This window comes from Ahaetulla prasina, chromosome 2, assembly GCF_028640845.1.
Source record: "Ahaetulla prasina isolate Xishuangbanna chromosome 2, ASM2864084v1, whole genome shotgun sequence".
NCBI classification, from domain to species: Eukaryota; Metazoa; Chordata; class Lepidosauria; order Squamata; family Colubridae; genus Ahaetulla; species Ahaetulla prasina.
Genome location: NC_080540.1, coordinates 172,554,751 through 172,572,185, shown reverse-complemented (window position 1 = coordinate 172,572,185; position 17,435 = coordinate 172,554,751). Strand labels below are relative to the sequence as shown.

At 36.6% G+C, this 17,435-nt stretch overlaps 1 protein-coding gene across 2 annotated transcripts in view; it reads right to left on the bottom strand.

Moving 5' to 3' along the window:
• The window catches only part of NDUFB11 (NADH:ubiquinone oxidoreductase subunit B11), a 61,825-nt gene that overhangs the window by 43,297 nt on the left and 1,093 nt on the right, over window positions 1–17,435 (bottom strand). The gene's annotated exons all lie outside the window — the stretch shown is intronic.

Here is a 17,435-nt window from a genome sequence, read left to right as displayed (position 1 = left end):
TCCTAATCTTAAATTATATTATGATGGTAGCTGTCTAACATAGATAACCAAATGGATAATAGTAGAACTCCTACCGGTATCATGAAAACAGCTGGCTTAGGCATGTTCATAGATACTTATGGTATCAGGAAATGAAAGAAGAAAATAATTTGAAAGGACACATTATAAGCCAAAGTCTGATATGGCATTGAAAAAAAAAGGATGTCTGTTTACTTCCCTATCAAATACTTTTTACTTTATAATATGGTAAATACATTGGGGAAGATGAGTATATTGCCAATATGTTTAGACTAGCCTTTCTAGTCAGTGGTTTTTGAAACCACGATTCCTCTGTACGGTTCTTTTTCATTATTATAAATATTGCTAACTTTATTGACATATAAATGTGCATTTATACATGCTCTAAAATGCCAATAAAGAGCAATGTTTTCCAATCATCAAAGAAGAAACACTTAACATTAAGGAAAATTTGAGAGGTCAAATAAAACATTGAAACAGAAGCTGTCTAACCCATGTATTGTTTTCCTATAACAAACGAGGGGACATTGAAAAGTAACTTATTAACATTCACTGTCACTTGAGATGAGTGCCAGCAATAGCAATGAAACACTGAGAAGTGTATGCAGCCTACAAGACAATGGCTGAGTTCACAAAACAATAATTGGTCACAAAACAATAATCTTAAGGTGCTTACTTTGATTTTAGCTCACATAAGGAAATGATTGTAGTGAGTTATGACTCATTTAACAGATGGTAGTTTAATGTACCATAGTTTAATTGAACACATGTGGTCTTTGAACACATTGCATACAATTGGCAAAATAGAAGATGCCAAACTATCTTGTTTGGTAGCAAATCATGTACTTAATAACTTTAGCTCTCTATCCTCTAATCCAGGCCTTTCCAACTTGCTATCTTCCTAATGTCACGGATTATGCACCTCATAATCTTCTCTGGACATGGTCACTGATTGAGAACTGATGAAACCGCAGTCCAATACATGTGGAAGGAAGCAACCCAGGAAATGCTGTTAAAAGCACTCATGATCCAACCGGATCAGATTATAGGCGTCCTACAGCCTCTTTCCTTTCACCACTGCCTAAACTGCATACTGCTTTTGCCAGTTCTTTTATAAGTGTACATAAAGCAAACATTAAACTATGAATGGCCTCAATGCTATTGAAAGACACTAGTGACCAAATTGTATTTCCAAGGTTGCATTAACGACCTTGTCTCAATTCTTTTTACAATGGAAAGTACGGATTCAGTGAAAATACAAATTACATTTCCTTGATTGCTGCTACCAATCTAGATCAGACAGAATCCCTCTAAATTGATAAATTTTAAGTCTCAAATCTGACTGAGTAGAGACAGATTTAATTGAATGGGCACCTTCCGTTGTACAATCAGAAACACAGGGTTGGAATGGCCATACTGTATGAACAAGCCTAATCATCCGCTCAGTGCAGGAATCCAAATTAAAGCATTTTTAAAGCAGATGAACATGAGGTTGTGGGATTGGTTGGTGCCCTGGAAGCCGTCTCCCTTGCCTTTTAAGTGATTCTTAAAAGGCAAGTGATTGCTTGCTTCTTTTTAATTTTAATATATTGTTTCTTCATGCTTTTAATATTTTATTGTACACTGCTCAGATTCCCTGTATGAGGCAGGTGGGCAGTTCTTAAATATAACAAAATAAATAATTTCAGACAATGAACAATCTAGATTTTGAGTACACAGAATGAGGATGAGATCTACACCTCTCTTAATAATTACCGTATATACTCGAATATAAGCCGATCCGAGTATAAGCCGAGGTCCCCAATTTTACCCCAAAAAACTGGGGTAAACTGGGGACTCGAGTATAAGCCGAGGGTGGGAAATGAGGCAGCTACCGGTCGGGGAAACCCTCCCTCCCTCAGCCGAGAAGGCTGGCGGCTCCCCCGCCCCGCCCTCTCACTGCACCGGCAGGGCTTCCCCGCGCTAATGCAAAAGCCCGCCAAGTTTGCGCCATCCGGTATAATGTGAAAAAAAGAAGAAAAAAAAAACTCGAGTATAAGCCGTATATACTCGAGTATAAGCCGAGGGGACGTTTTTCAGCACAAAAAACGTGCTGAAAAACTCGGCTTATACTCGAGTATATACGGTAGTTCTAGCGCTAAACTACATTTACTGTTACAAGGTGTTTTTCTTCCCTAATGCTCAGGCTTAAAAGTCAACATGGTGGCTGTAATAAAGCAATCAAAGTGTTCTTTATGTGCATTATATGCACAATCCAATAAAAAACAAGTAGAGCTTCAATCAGACCCTTGTGGCTATCATCTTAACTTTTTTTTTTAACCATAGCCTGTGGATACCTCTTCTAACGAATACGAAAAATACATCTTTCAAAAACTTATATCCATTCTTGCATATCTGGCACTCCGAAATACAAGGGAGCAGGTTTTGCTTTTTTCTGTGTGATATCTTTTCAAATATTTCGAGAACAGTATCCTATCCCCATCCCCAGTCATCTTTTCTCCAAGCATAGTCAGCTCCTTCAGTTTCTCTTCATACGGATGAGTATCTAATGCCCTGATCATTGTCACTGCCATTCTCTGAATCTGAATCCATCTTACAGCATGATACCCAAAACAGGACAAAATGGGATGTGACCAAAGCAGAATAAAGTAGAATCATTACAATCCTTTCCATGATTTGGAATCTATACTTTTCTTGGTACAAATCAACACTGCATTTACCCTTTCTTCAACATATCACATAATTGCTTATTTATTAAAGGTATTTATTTCTTCAATGTACAGACTCTCCAACTCTAAAGTAGCATAAAAGATAAGACCAACATAATAATACAAATATTCTACAAAACAAACACCTGGAAAAAGCACACCAAAACTAACAAAACAAATATCAATACATCCACCAACCGCTAATTCGAGGTCAGGGGGGAAATGAAACCAAGTTTTAAGAGTTTCTATAAATTGAGTTAGGGTAAGAACTATACAAGCTCTGGGGGGAGATCATTCCAGAGAGGAGGTGCTGTGACAGGTGAGGCACCTTACCTGGATTCCATCAAGTTTCACTGTCTAATCAAGGAGAGCCAAAACACGTTGATTATATAGGATGTATGGAAGCAATGGAATATACCAGTAGCTGGTCCCCATAGACCAGGAGTCTCCAACCTTGGCAACTTTAGGACTTGTGGACTTCAACTCCCAGAATTCCTCAGCTGATACATGCCAGCTGAGGAATTCTGGAAGTTGAAGTCCACAAGTCGTAAAGTTGTCAAGGTTGGAGACCCTGCCATAGACCACTAGACCTTATGCCCTGAAGGGTTTTATATGTTGATAACTAGCATCTTAAAGTGTTCCTGAAAACTTACTGGTTAAGCAAGAAACTCACAAAACAAAGTTCTTACATGGGTATGTTGTAACATGTTCCTAACGGCCTTTGCCACTGTGTTCTGGATTAGCTGCAGCTCCTGAGTGGCCTTCCTGGACAGGCCCATATAGATCACATTGCAATAGTCCAAATATAAGATGAATAAAGCATCAGTGATTGCCTTCCCAGTCTAGCTATGGGCACAATGGGTGCACTAATTATACAGTTCAAAATGTCATGAAACTGAAGGAAGCTTTTGCTACATGAAAAACATAGTTTGTAGAATACAGACACTCTTGGAATTTAAATTTGAAATGAAACTACAACTTTTCTTATTAGGTATACTCACAGAAAATCAATACCATAATTTAATGAGCTACATGTTTAGAGCAGCAAGAATAAATTTTGCTCAACATGGAAAAAAGATACAATTCCAACAATGTCTGATTTGAAATTTAAAATTTGCGAGATAAACATCAACGGCAAAACTAATAGTATATATACTGTATACACAATAGAAGTGTATATTTAATTTAATTTAAGCCAAAAATGAAGCCAAAAGTCATACATTCAAGACATTACACAGCAAGGCAAATATAATATAGCTTCTAATGGGGTCTAAATGCCTACAGATATTGCAAATTAGCAGAACTATAAAAAGGAGGAAATCAGAAGTCATTTTTGGTTTTTTTCTTCCCTCCTTCCCTCACATAACCCATTAACACACACACACACATACCTAGTAACAAACAGTTGAAGCTATTTATTTATTTAACATATTTATATGGCTATGCAATTCATATCTGAGGACTCTGGATGATCAACAACAATATTTAATATTTAGTTTAGTAGTATTAATATTTAAGATTAAGTAATTTAAGACTAAATCTTTATCATATAACAAATACTTTCATGTGAGTGACAGCAGTTCTTTTTTCAGTATAATATTCAATTTTGAATGAAAAAGCCAAATTATTTTATGTTTGGGAGTTTGATATCGGAAATTGTGGGCGATATGTAGAATACTTTTTTCTTTTCCCTATTTTCAGTACTCTATGCTATAAGTTATAATAATGGCATGCCAATAATTTTTAATTATATAGACATCACTGTACTGAAATAATGCAATATATCAAGATTTATAACAACACAGTAAAAAGGGGGAAAAAATAGACCGATTTGGTCAATGGCCTTCCTAGCCAGAGTGGTCACTTGCTCCTGAAGCAGGGCTATGAATCCAAGAAGATCCCCAGTTGCTCATTAGCCTAACCCCATTGGTATAACCCCATTCAATTTTTCAGTGCTAGAAGTACAGGGTGCTGCTCTCTGTTTATATACAGCAGCTTGCCCTGACAGTGTTGATGGGATTATTTTCTCCTTGGTAGTTTCTTGATTAGGCTGTTGTTTACTACTTGAGCTGGTAGTTCCTTGATTAGAGTATTATTTACTGCTGGATTGCTCTCCTGGTGTTCACCCTGCTTATCTGGGTGTTGATTGCTCCTGAGGAGGTGTGTTGTTTTTTTGTTTTGTTTTATTTATTTTATCATTTTATTTGTTTGGATTCCTTCCTGTAGTGAGTCACAAATTATCCCTGCTTTTCTCTTAGCCTTCTTACAGAGTATATTTCTGCCCTTTATAAATTTACTATGATGGGTTTTCTTTTTGATTCCTACTAAATGCTCAGAACATGTTTCATCTCTAAAAACTGTTTCTCAGTTCTCACAGTACAGAGTATTATCTGCATCCTATCCTTCTAGTTGTTATTCTCAGTTATTGGTGTTAATCCTCTGTTTTGGTTGTTTTCCTGAACTGAAACTGCTTGTACTGTCAGCTTCTGTTGTACAATCTCTTTGTACAACTGATAAATCCTCATCTTTTCTCAACAGCTAAAGCGCTTTAATCCTTTGCTGATTCTTCAAGGGAATGTACAAGCCAGTATTTACTGCATATATCTTGGCTTGTTTGAAAGTAGGAGTATAAGTTGGTCCTCAACTTACAACAATAATTAAGCCTAGAATTATGGTCTTAAATCACACTGGTTGTTAATTGGGTATCGCGTGACTGACACAATTTTATTATTATTATTATTATTTTGTGGCAGTTAAGTGAGCATCTCAGTGGTTAAGTGAACCCATTGTCTGGTTTCTGGCAAAAAACGTAAATCACATTCACATGACCGAGGGATGCTACAAACGGATGCAAAATGCAGGCCAATTGCTGAGCACCCAAAATGTGAGCATGTGGATGTGGGGTGGCCGCCAGAACTTTGAATCTGGGCTGTAAATTACTTTTTTTGGGGGGGGTCTGTCTTAATTTAAAATGGTTGCTAAGCAACCAGTCACAAGTCACATTTGTTGACTTTTATTCATTCAACTTTATTTTTGCTTACTGGGGTACAATAAGTAGAAACACTTTTAGTGCTTCTTGGTAGGTTGTCAGATTAGCCAAATACCAGCTCTCGATTTACAGGAAAAAAAATTTAGGGGCTTCTCCACTGGTTCTTTTGGCAAATTCCTGGGGTCAGTCTATGACAATTCTCTGCAGCCAACTCATCACAACCAACTCACTCTGGCCAACTCGCCATGGTCAATCCGCTGCAGGACAACTTGCCACAGTCATCTTGTTGCAGGACAAGAGTTACACTAATATCAAAGAAATAGTGGAAAAGAATAATTAAAAAAAGGATACAAAAGGTAGGACAGAATGATATATGAATGGCAAAAATTAGAATAATTGTTAAATTGTCCCGGAGCAAGTTGTCCCGTGGCAAGTTGTCCCATGGTGAGTTGGCCATGACAAGTTGGCTGTGGCGGGTTGGCCATAGTGAGATGGCCGCAGCAAGTTGGCTGTGACAAGTTGTCCCATTTCGAACTCCTGTTGTCTCACTTAGTAATGTAATTCTCCTGGAGCATAGTTGTCTTACATTGCTCCAACAGTCCTGTTCGTTCAACAAGAAGCAATCACTCAGTCAGCACCTCTAAGGACATACTTCTTGAGGTCGTAGTTAGGGATGGCACTTTCCCCAAAGCTCACATTTGCATATTCTCCTGCGCAAATACTATGGGACTGAATGAAAGGTATGCAAGCAACAGGTGCTCCTGTTTTGATTGGTGGGAGAACAGCACCATTTATTTATATGTTGTACTGCTAGGTGTAAAGTTTTAACATGGATCTGATCCAGCTCTTTCTTTCAATGGAACTCAGATGGAACAGTTAGAATAAGGATACTGCTGCTTTGGGTGTCTACTAGGGAAAAGCAGCACTGGTATAGTAGGCAGATCCTCCAGTAGGACGCAAACAGCCAGCTGTTCAATGCTTCTAAGAAGCCTGGATCTCAGCTGTCCATCCGATAGATATGTTGGTTCTGAACCCCATCCATCAGAGCAGAGTTGCCATATCCTGCAAAGCCACATCTGCTCTTTAACACTAGGAATTGGGGTTCTCACCACAGGCCAAATAAGAAAGAATTAAAAAGGTCATAGACAAAATTAGTGTCCCCATTTCAGCAAGCATAGCAAGCACAAAACCTCTGTGATATCTTAAGAGAGGGACAATTCTCTATCCCAATACATTTCTGAGAAACAAGAAGCTGCAAATTCCGGCTACAGTAAAAGTTTCCTTTGTATATTCAGTAAATCTTATACCTGCATTGCTATGTTTCCTCTGACCCACATAGTATCATGCAAGGATTAGAAATGAGATTTGAAAAAGGAAAGTAGATCAAAGGTGTCAAGATGCAGTTGGTACTGTGCCCAGATTTAAGGGATGAAGGATGGGAAAGGAAGTGTACTTATAAATGAAGCAGGAGACACAATGATAGCACTGTACAGTTTCAATTAATCTTGAAAACTTTGTTCCCAAAAGAATTGGGGGCAGATGGGATTTCAGAACTCGATTACAAATAATCTTCTTTCCCTGCAATTTACTTTCCACTCTTTCCTGAAACTATAATGCAATTGAGCCTTTTTTCCTTTCATCCTCATTCTTTCTTGCTTGACTGCAGTCCTGTACCTTGCTAAGTCATGGTTTCTATTACTTTTACTGCAAAAGCTACAATTAGCTATATTTGAGCAACTTACAAGTCAAAAATCAAACAAAATATACGATCACTTAGCATTCTGCGTGGTCTTTAACAAACACAGCATTTGTTTATTATGCTAAGAACAGGGCTGCCCCTGATGGTTGTTCAGAAGTGGTATGAATACACGATACAACAGCCCATTTGTTAATAGAGGGCAGTCAATGACAGAACTACACCAATGCTCCAGCCCACACAGGAACTCCCTTTTAAAACATAATTCACATAACTTAAAATTTATTTGTCAGTATCTACTGATGGTGTTAAAGGACCATGATTATTACCTCTACAACGAATTCAATCAAGAACAGCACAAATATGAGTTTTCTCTGAAGAACTCAAAACTCACATGATTTCTCTGGTAATCTTCTTAACTTCTCCTTAATCATGAGAAACAGTAAGGCAGCGGCTCCCAACCTTTTGGGCACCAGGGACCGATTTGGTGGAGAAGTGTTTTTCCGTGGAATGAAGGCGGCCTGCATCCCACGGATGGGGCTTCCCTTGTTTGCATGGCCCAGTTGCTGACATCCCGCGGCATGATGCCAGTCTACAGATTGAGGGTTAGGGACCCCTGCTCTAAGGTATTCTCAGAGACAGCATAAAAAAAATCTATGTAAAGATACTATTTTTCTCATAACTATAGGAAAGCCCTAATTTCATCCCAACTTTGGTCAAATTCATAGATTATTCTGGTGACAGTAACCTAACTTTCAAGGATATTGCCCCTTAAAACAGCACAACATCATAAGGGCTTCACTATCACCATAGTGATGGAAACAGTGGGTCTCAAAACTCATTACTTTGGCAGAGAAAATGCTGTTCGCCTACCTACCAGACATCAACTTCAGTACTACAGTATAGGAAAGTTTGTGGTTATCATAATAATAAAGCAACTGAGACAGAAAATCAGAAACCTATTCAGAAAGAAGAATAACAGACAAAGGGACCATTTTGTGGAAGAAACTTCCTTTTAAATAAAATTTTTGAAGCAGAATAAAAACTAACCAGAATATTTAAAATGGAAAAAAGGAAAAAAAGAAAAAGAAAAAAAGAGCAAAGACAAAGGTGCAGCAATCAAAGAAAAAAAAAGAACGGTAAAGGAGTGACTTTTAATTTTCTCTAGCAGCAATTATAAGTAAAATATAAAATAATCTCTTTGATGGTTATAGAGTTGTCTTGTGGTGTGATGAGTGGCAAACCAATTTAAATAAATACAGCATTGTTTACATTTTCTCCGTAATTTATTATTTTTAATCTAATCCTCAAAACAATATATTATAATTTCTTTTGCTTCCCATAAAAAGTCAATAAGAGATTTCCAATCACCATTAAATCAAATTGGACATTTCATGAGCTTCCATCATCTGCACTATCATTCCTCCATTGTGGGTAAAGTCAAATCTTTCCATCTTTGTACACATAACAGTGTCGATATTTTGTGAGAGAAATATCTGACTAAATTGTAGAGGTTTTAATTCAATTGACAGTTTTCTTTTTCAGTTCTGACCTTCTATTTCCAGAATGCCTTTCTTAGCGAAGTATGTCTGATGCCTGTTTTATTATTTTTTCAGATGTAGGAAAGGATATTTTTATTCTCCAAGGCTTTTAAATAGTTTAAAACACATTAATCTAAAAGCTACAGTTTACAAATCACTACAGCTGATTTTATATATTCCCACGAAGGCAAAAATCAGAAGAACACTTCCTGATGTACTATTTGAGAAATTACATAACACAATTTTATATTCACAGTAGGATATTACGTAGTATGCAACAGAAACATTCATAACACTGGGTACATAATACTAATGGAACAAACCCACCAGCCCACACAATCCTACCTTTCTATAAATTAGAAATGATATTTGGTTAAATATATAGGATGATAAATGTTTGGAGTCAGGAAAATTGTACAGCCGTGAGTGGCTAATGCAAATAATTTAACTTATTTTATGGTAAACTGCTGCTGAAGCTGTACTTCATCAGTAACCAGTTGGAATTTAGCTCCAAATGAATTCAACTGTATACAAATGAATACCAGTATCCTAGAGATACCAGTACTGATTTAAAAAAAAAATTGTAAGATGTGGGATACAGAAAACGAACTCCTAGTCAAAGAACTTTCCAAGATCCGCAGCACAGTCTTAAATTCTATCATCCCTGTTATTGTATACTCGGTAGCTTTGGGCCCTTCAAATCAAGAAACAAGTGGAGATGATTTCTAGCTTCCTGAGTCAGGTGAGAAATGCATATATATTTAGTTGTTCATTCAAGAGATAAAACATGGATTTTTCAACATCACATTCAGCTAGACAGTCTTTGTCAAAATCTTATAATGGATTTGAGGTTTTCATTTCCCTGCATCTTGTCAAGTAGAGATGTGTGTGCTCTTTGCAAATGTTGACATAATTTCTCAGTAGGAGAAAATTCCATTAAAATGCCTGAATAGGTAACAATCTGTATTCATTGGCTCTCTAGCACCTACTCTAAGAAAACCATCATGTTTTCCTGTAAAGTTTCCTTTTACCAGCAATCAGACAACAATCCATATCGAAAAGAGAAAGAGAAATTAGAGAAACAGGAACAAAGGAAATTATTTTAGTTAACTGAAACTGGAAGAGGATGCTGAAGTTATAGCAATGGGGGAGAAACATACATGGATAAGAAAGAACTAAGCAACCTCCAATAATACATTTTCCTGTCTAGTAGCAAATAGCTACAATTCTTGCTAAACACAATGGATATTATGATGTCCTTTAGCTCTTGTCTCGCTTAACCAGACGATGAGATGAGTCTGAATCGAACATTTCAATAAAGGTAATGGTAAATGCTACTTAAAATTTCCTTGAGGCACCAAAGCTACAAAGAGGGCAGGATCAACAATCACACATGCTATAGCAATTAAAAACAAAGCAAAAAAAACATAGTTAATGGCACATGGAGTCACAGCACCACCATGTGGCCCGATGTAACAGCTATTCCAAGATCAGTGGATGTAGCTGAGAAGCCAAGAGTTCCAGTTGGTTAACTCATGAAATTGAACGAAGGGATGTTTTAATGTTATAATTCAACATTATAAAGAAGCCTAGAAACTCTTACCTAGCAGTGTGACAAGTAGGAATTTTTTTTTGTTTATTGCAGGGCAATAAATCTAGGATGGGGGTTCCCCCTCCACCCCCTTGGTAGTTTTTTGATTTGCTGGATACCACGGTTGGCATTTGGTTGTTGAATTAAGGTGATTCAAGGTTAGGCTGCTGCTTAATCAATCAGCCTAATTAAGGAACTACAAAGGAAAAAACAATACCACACCAACTATGACAGAGCAAGCTACTGTGCAGGTAGTTCTCGACTTAAAAACATTTGTGCAATGACCAACGTTATAATGGCACTGAAAAAAGTGACATAACCATTTTTCACACTTATGACCCTTTGCAGCATCACAAGATCAAAACTCAGACATTTGGCAACTCGCTTGTGTTTATGACGGTTGCAGTGTTCCAGGGTCATGTGATCTTTTGCGACTTTCTGACAGAGTTAATGGGGAATCCAGACTCACTTAACAACCGTATTATTAACTTAACAATTGCAGGGATTCACTTAACAACTGTGGCAAGAAAGATTGTAAAATGGGGCAAAACCCACTTAACAATTGCCTCATTACGCAACAGAAATTTTGGACTCAATTGTGGTTGTAAGTCAAGGACTACAGAAAGGAAACCCCACTTCCTTCTGGCACTGATGATGTTACCTTGTTGGGTAATGAAATGTCTTCAGAAAAAAAGCCAAATTCAGAGAGCACAAAGGACTCCACAGTCAATCCTGAACCTCAAATGTTCTCTAAAGCTAACAATAAATATTTATTGTCCTAAAGGTCTACAAAATTGGAAAGCAAATACTAGCTCAAGAATATTCATCTCCGAAAAGGCCAAGGACTACAAAAGAATATAACCGTAGTAAAAAGTTATATAAGAGGATTAGCCATTGGAAAGCTGACTTAATCTCCCAATGACTTCTAAAGGTTATTTTTAATAGCACTCATTTAAGTGTACAGTATCCACTTAGCTCTTAAAAAGTTTGTAGCTTTTTTATTATTGGAGCTAAAATCTTGAGATTCAAAGGATAGTGAAATCTGCATTCAATACCTTGTTTCCCCCAAAATAAGGCATCCCCTGATAATAAGCCCAATTGGGCTTTTGAGCGCATGGCAATAAGTCAAGTACTTATTTCAAGGTTCAAAAAAATATAAGATGGTCTTATTTTCGTGAAAACATGGTATTAAACAAGAAAAATCCAAAAGTAACAAAATGTTTCAGTCGGACTATAAAATGACATTGATCTGCTACAAATGGGATGATTCCTATCACATGTTGGATTCCAAATTAAATCATAGATCACAAGGAAACTATAAAGAAAAATCATGGAACTGATTCAAGAATGATATAAACCACAATATTCTAAGTTCAGGGAACTATGAATGTGAGACAATGAGACCTGCACTACAGAGAAACATAACTCAAGACCGTAACACAAATTCCTGGTTAAAATCTGTAATTTATTTCTACAGAAATAAAATCACCCAGAAGCAAAGGTCCTCTGCTTCTCTTCCCTTTTTCAAAGGGAAAAACACTATTCTTTTCTAGTCCAGGAACTCTTGCCTCTATTTTTAAATGACTTTTTTTTCTATTTCTAGCAGAAGGCTGAATTAAGTAAAATTAATATTGGCAGTCTTGTAGCAGAAACTGTACCCTTTTGAGAGGACAGATTGATTGTTCTTCATGAACCACAACCACTTTTAATAATACATTATTATGGTATTAGAAAAAAGTGCTTTAAAACTTAAATATAAAATATGAACCAAAAGAACAAAATCGAACCACAAAACTCTTTATGAATAAAAACATTATAATCTCATGGGTAGACATTTGCTTCCACCAGGAAAAATCTACCATAAACTCTGCTGATCAGAAAACATGAGCTGATACACATAATACATTAACAGTGATTATAATATTCAATTGACTAATCTTTATTAGTAAACCTACACAGAACTTTAATGCTTTAAATCCCCCAACAAAATACATCCAGCCAAAGTGCTAAGGGCAAAACTGAATTTTTATTTTTCTGCGAATCTGTTTGAAAACAGCTTCCTTTAATCTTTACCTTTCTTTAACAGTGCCTTCCAAATGTATAGGGAAAGACTGCAGGAGCTTTTTGGCCTTGGCTGTAAGACTGGAAGCAAACCTCCTATCTTTTTCTTCCACTAAAAGAAAGAAAAGCTCTTGTTGAGGTTACAGTCTAAAAAATTCCCCGCAGGGGAACAAAATGGAAAGGGACGAGTCTACCATGACAACTTGTTGACCAGTGTCAGAACTCCGTGCCCGAGTAGACAGTAAAGCTTCCACACTCCTTGTTTCTCTTTTCTGCAAGGAATAAATCCTGGTGCTTCTCTGTAGAGAGTCTCAGTTGTCCACTACAAAGAACAACCAAAATCAGCAAAGACATTCAATGTTACAGAAGAGTAAAAGAAACCCCATACCGGCTGAGCTCATGTGTCACATTAAATCACTATGGCTTTTTTCAACAAGTGGTGATAAAAACACCACTTAACATAATGGGTTAATCTAATCACTAACCATGTATCATAAATAACCATTATTTAAACCATTTCAGATTTGCAGCTGGTGTTATTCTTTTGTTCTTTTCTCACAAGACCCGGAAGAGCTACAAAGACACATACCAGAGCTTCACAAAACAGAACCATTTTGGGTTAAAAATAAATCTGAAAAAGAGCCAGGTTATGTTTAATAAATTCACCAAAGAAAGAAAAAAAATTATATCTGGAGAAGAACTAGATGTATAGTATACCTATATAGTATACCTGGGTCAATGGATCTCAGTGGAAGGTGATACAGCAAAGAAAATTGAACATCATGTTAAATGTGGTTGGTAGGCATTCAGCAAGCTAAGCATAGTTTTCAAGAACGACCTTCCCCCCTTTGCCTGAAGAGATAAGTTTTCTATCAGTGTGTGCTACCTCCTCTAACCTGGACACCAGGGTGGATTTGATTTAAATCGTCAATTTAAATCATGATTTAAATCGTCAATTTAAATCATGATTTAAATCACTAGTAAAAAGGCTTGATTTAAATCAACTCATAATTTTTAAAGAGCAACTGTCATCTCTGTCCCACAGCGGCTCCTCCTCTGATCTGCTTTTGATTCACCAACAGTCCCATTCAGTTTAATGGGATAGCTGGTGATGCCGCAGTGGCACAAGGTGAGGGATGTGGCGGGCAACAGGTGAGCAGATGCCCGCTAACAGGCGCTGCCACGATGGATCTGAAATGACAAGTGCTCTTTAAACATAAAGACTCATTCTTGCTGGCAATTAAAATCTTTAATATTATTATTTGCAAACAAAATGAAGGTTTCCTATTTAGTTGCAGAGCTTGGATTCTTTGAATGAGTTTACCAAAAATGCAAATATTGCAGAATATACAGCTTCATGCTATATAACTAAGCTCCATTTCATGCTGAACAAACTAAATTATTACTCTTAAATAGAAAACTATCTTTAGACAGATTTTTACTCCAAAACCATTTTATTAAAATAAATTTGATAAAAATTAAAAAAATCTGATTTACCGTAAATTTAAAAAATTGGATTTTTTTAATTTTTTTTTAAAAATCATTGATTTTTATCCACCCTGATGGACACTAACCTCACAATCGATACAAATGCTACGAGTGCCGCAAAATGGAAAGATGGAAAGATACATGGTCAGCATTACAAGACAAGATAGAAAGACCTGCATATGGATTAGAGAACAAACAAAAATATATGATGTCATCAAGAGAGTAAAAGAATTGAAATAGAAATGAGCTAATCACATAAGCAAGAAGAATTGATGGCAGGTGGAACTGGGCAGTCATACAATGGATCTCACTTGATAAAAAGCATCCATGAAAGAGACCTACAACAAGATGGATCAATGACATCAATAAATATTTCAGGCCCAATTGGCAAAAGAAAGCTAAGGACTATATTGGTTGAAAACATGTGGAAGAGGCTTTCATCCTGCAGTGGACAATGGCTAAAATGATGATGATGTATCATCTACTTAATTCTAATAGGTATATTTCTTTTTTTAATCTGTCCCACAAAAGGGGTTGGAGAAGATTATCTTAATAATTACTTTGAGTGGAATGGATGTTCTGATTTGGAACATATGTATTGATCCAGCAAGAAGAGAGAAATCTAGCAATGATAGTAGTTGGTTTTATAATAACCACCTGGACCTTTCAGAATTCCCTGCCTTATATTTTACTATCTGAATTCCTTTTAGAATTTTTCGTTTGAAAACATGCAATTGAATAATTGTAACCAAATATAGGTATCCATACAGATAAAAAGTACAATTCTTATTTTCTTTAAAAAGCTGATTTTAATCAATTTTACAAGCATGGTAAAAACTGAAGACACAATCACTCTTTTAATAAAGTTATACTTTTTGAAATTGTGGCTCGGTATGCCAAAAGAAAAATATATACAAAGAACAGTTTACATTTTATTTATGTAAAATATTTGGTATTCAGTTTTGATTTATTTAAAACATTTATATAGCTATTTATCTTCCAACCAACTCTGGGCCACTCCCAATATGTGCTGCATTCAACTAATTAAGTTTTATTTCTGAGTAGAGACTCTTATAGACAGGTTTACACTATGCCATGGCTTGTTTAGGCTCGTACAACATGCTGCTTTAAACAAACTATGTTGTGTCTTCGGCTCCCAAGCCTGACCTCTTGGCAGAGAGTGACTCAGAGAGTGAGGGGGAAGAGCCGACAGGGCTTCCCTCTGCAGGACCTTCCTCTCTGGCTCCGCTCCAGGTTCCAGAGGCAGGCCAGGTGGAGGAGATGACGAGGCCTCTTTCTCCCGCACCTTTCCCCTCCCAGGCAATGCCTCAAGACCCAGCTGCTGACAATCAGTTCTGGTTTAATCCCAGGCATTGCAGAAAGGAGAGGCGGGAAAAACAAAAGAAGGGGTGGCAGGCCTAAAGAGTGCTAAGTCACGGAGCCACACCCCACAGGGTATAAAAGCAGAAGGAGCTGCTCTATAGCTTCTTGTGATGGACAAAAACTGACTCTTGGAAACTTTGGCTGCAATATTTCGAGACTAAGAATTTGGCTTCTGGATTTCTGTTTATTTCTGAACTCTTGGTTGCTCCAGCAACGAACTGCAGTTACACTGGCTTTTGAGGAGATAAGAGAACTTGGCAGGCAATCGCAGGTTCGTTGCCAGAACTGATATCTGTCGTAGGAATAAATTGCTGGCAGATATAGTCAGTTGGCGTGTCTTCTTGGTTGTGGTTGGGGGGGACAGAACAAACTACTAGAATTAGTGTAAGATAGGAAGCCAATCTCTAAATTGCATATTAAGACTATGAAAAAGAGATCAGATGATTAATAAACAGATGTTTATATAATGCTCACAAACCTCATGTCTATCTTTAACAGATAATTGTTATGTAAAGTGTATAGTTAAAAAATAATAGTTCATTATACATACTGATTTTTGTCTGTACTCCCTTCATTTTAATTTTTTCTTTTGCCTTATATTATTTGCAATCAGCTACAGCATTTATGAGACCCAGTTTAATGTAGCAGTTAAAGCATTAAGCTAGAATATGGGAGAATGAGTTCGTTTCACTTTCAAGGAACAAAGCTAGCTGGGTGACCTTGGGCTAGTTTCTTTCCCTCAGCCACAGGAAGGAGGCAACGGCAAACCACTTCGGAAAAATTTGGCCAGTAAAACTGTAGGTAGGGATTGTCCAGGCAAATTCTATAATTTGTCACAACTGTATGGAAGGGAAAAAAAGGCATTTATATACTCTTCTATTGAAATAACACTGTATATATTTGATTATAGAGTTCACCTCATATTTGCTCACTATAAGATCCCATTGTTGCTATTTTTTAAAAACAATAAGATACGATGAACATATTTACTAGCTACTGTTTGGAACTCCTGAACCCAGGGATCTATAGTTACTTGTTTATCATTTGTTGATTTTTAGTTTTTACGTCGTGCAGGCACATAAAAGAGATTTTGGTGGTTAATACATTGCAGGAAAGCAAGGCTCGTTTCAATATATCACAATTGTACTTTATAGGACAATTTTATGAATGTTTCTTGAGAAATAACTTCCAAGACAGTATTTATTTCTAGATAAGTGAAAATGTTAAAATCCCATATAACTGAATGAAATTTTATTTTACAAGACTGAACTCATATATATTTCACATAAACAATTCTGCAAAATGTGAAAATACTGATTTATAAATGGGAATGAAACTAAGAATTAAATACCTGATCAAGACATTCCACATGCCTGTGAGAGAGAATGAGCATTAATCTTATTCAATCCCAGGGGCTTTACCATTAAAAAGCAAGGCCTAATATAATATAAAAATATACATAGCATAATGCTAATCAACAAGTGGATATTACTTAGATTTTATGATGCTATCTTAGGTTTCAATTTAAACAATACACTAGAGTGAAAAATCGGATTTGTCTTTGTTCATGATTCTTTAATGTTGTGACAGCAATCTGATTAATATCTGTAAAAATCAAGAGCCTTCTATCTCCCACTGATGTTGAGGTTGCACACTGCACTGAATACGGTTTGGAGATGACAATTTTCAAGATTCTTCCCAATGACAATTCTATGACATAATGGCTCTCTAAAATAGAAAGAAAAAAAGAAAGAACTGTTTCAAAACTACAGCCTAAACTCAACAACCCTCTCTAATGATCATATCAGCAATTCAGGATTCTGAAAGACTGAAATTAAACACACTAACGTTTTCACTTAACCGAGTGAAGAAAACTAGAAAAACTAGAAAAATAGCACTAGTGTTTCCATCTCTCCATGCAACACAAATTCAGAGTGAAAGATGCATAAAGGATGCACTC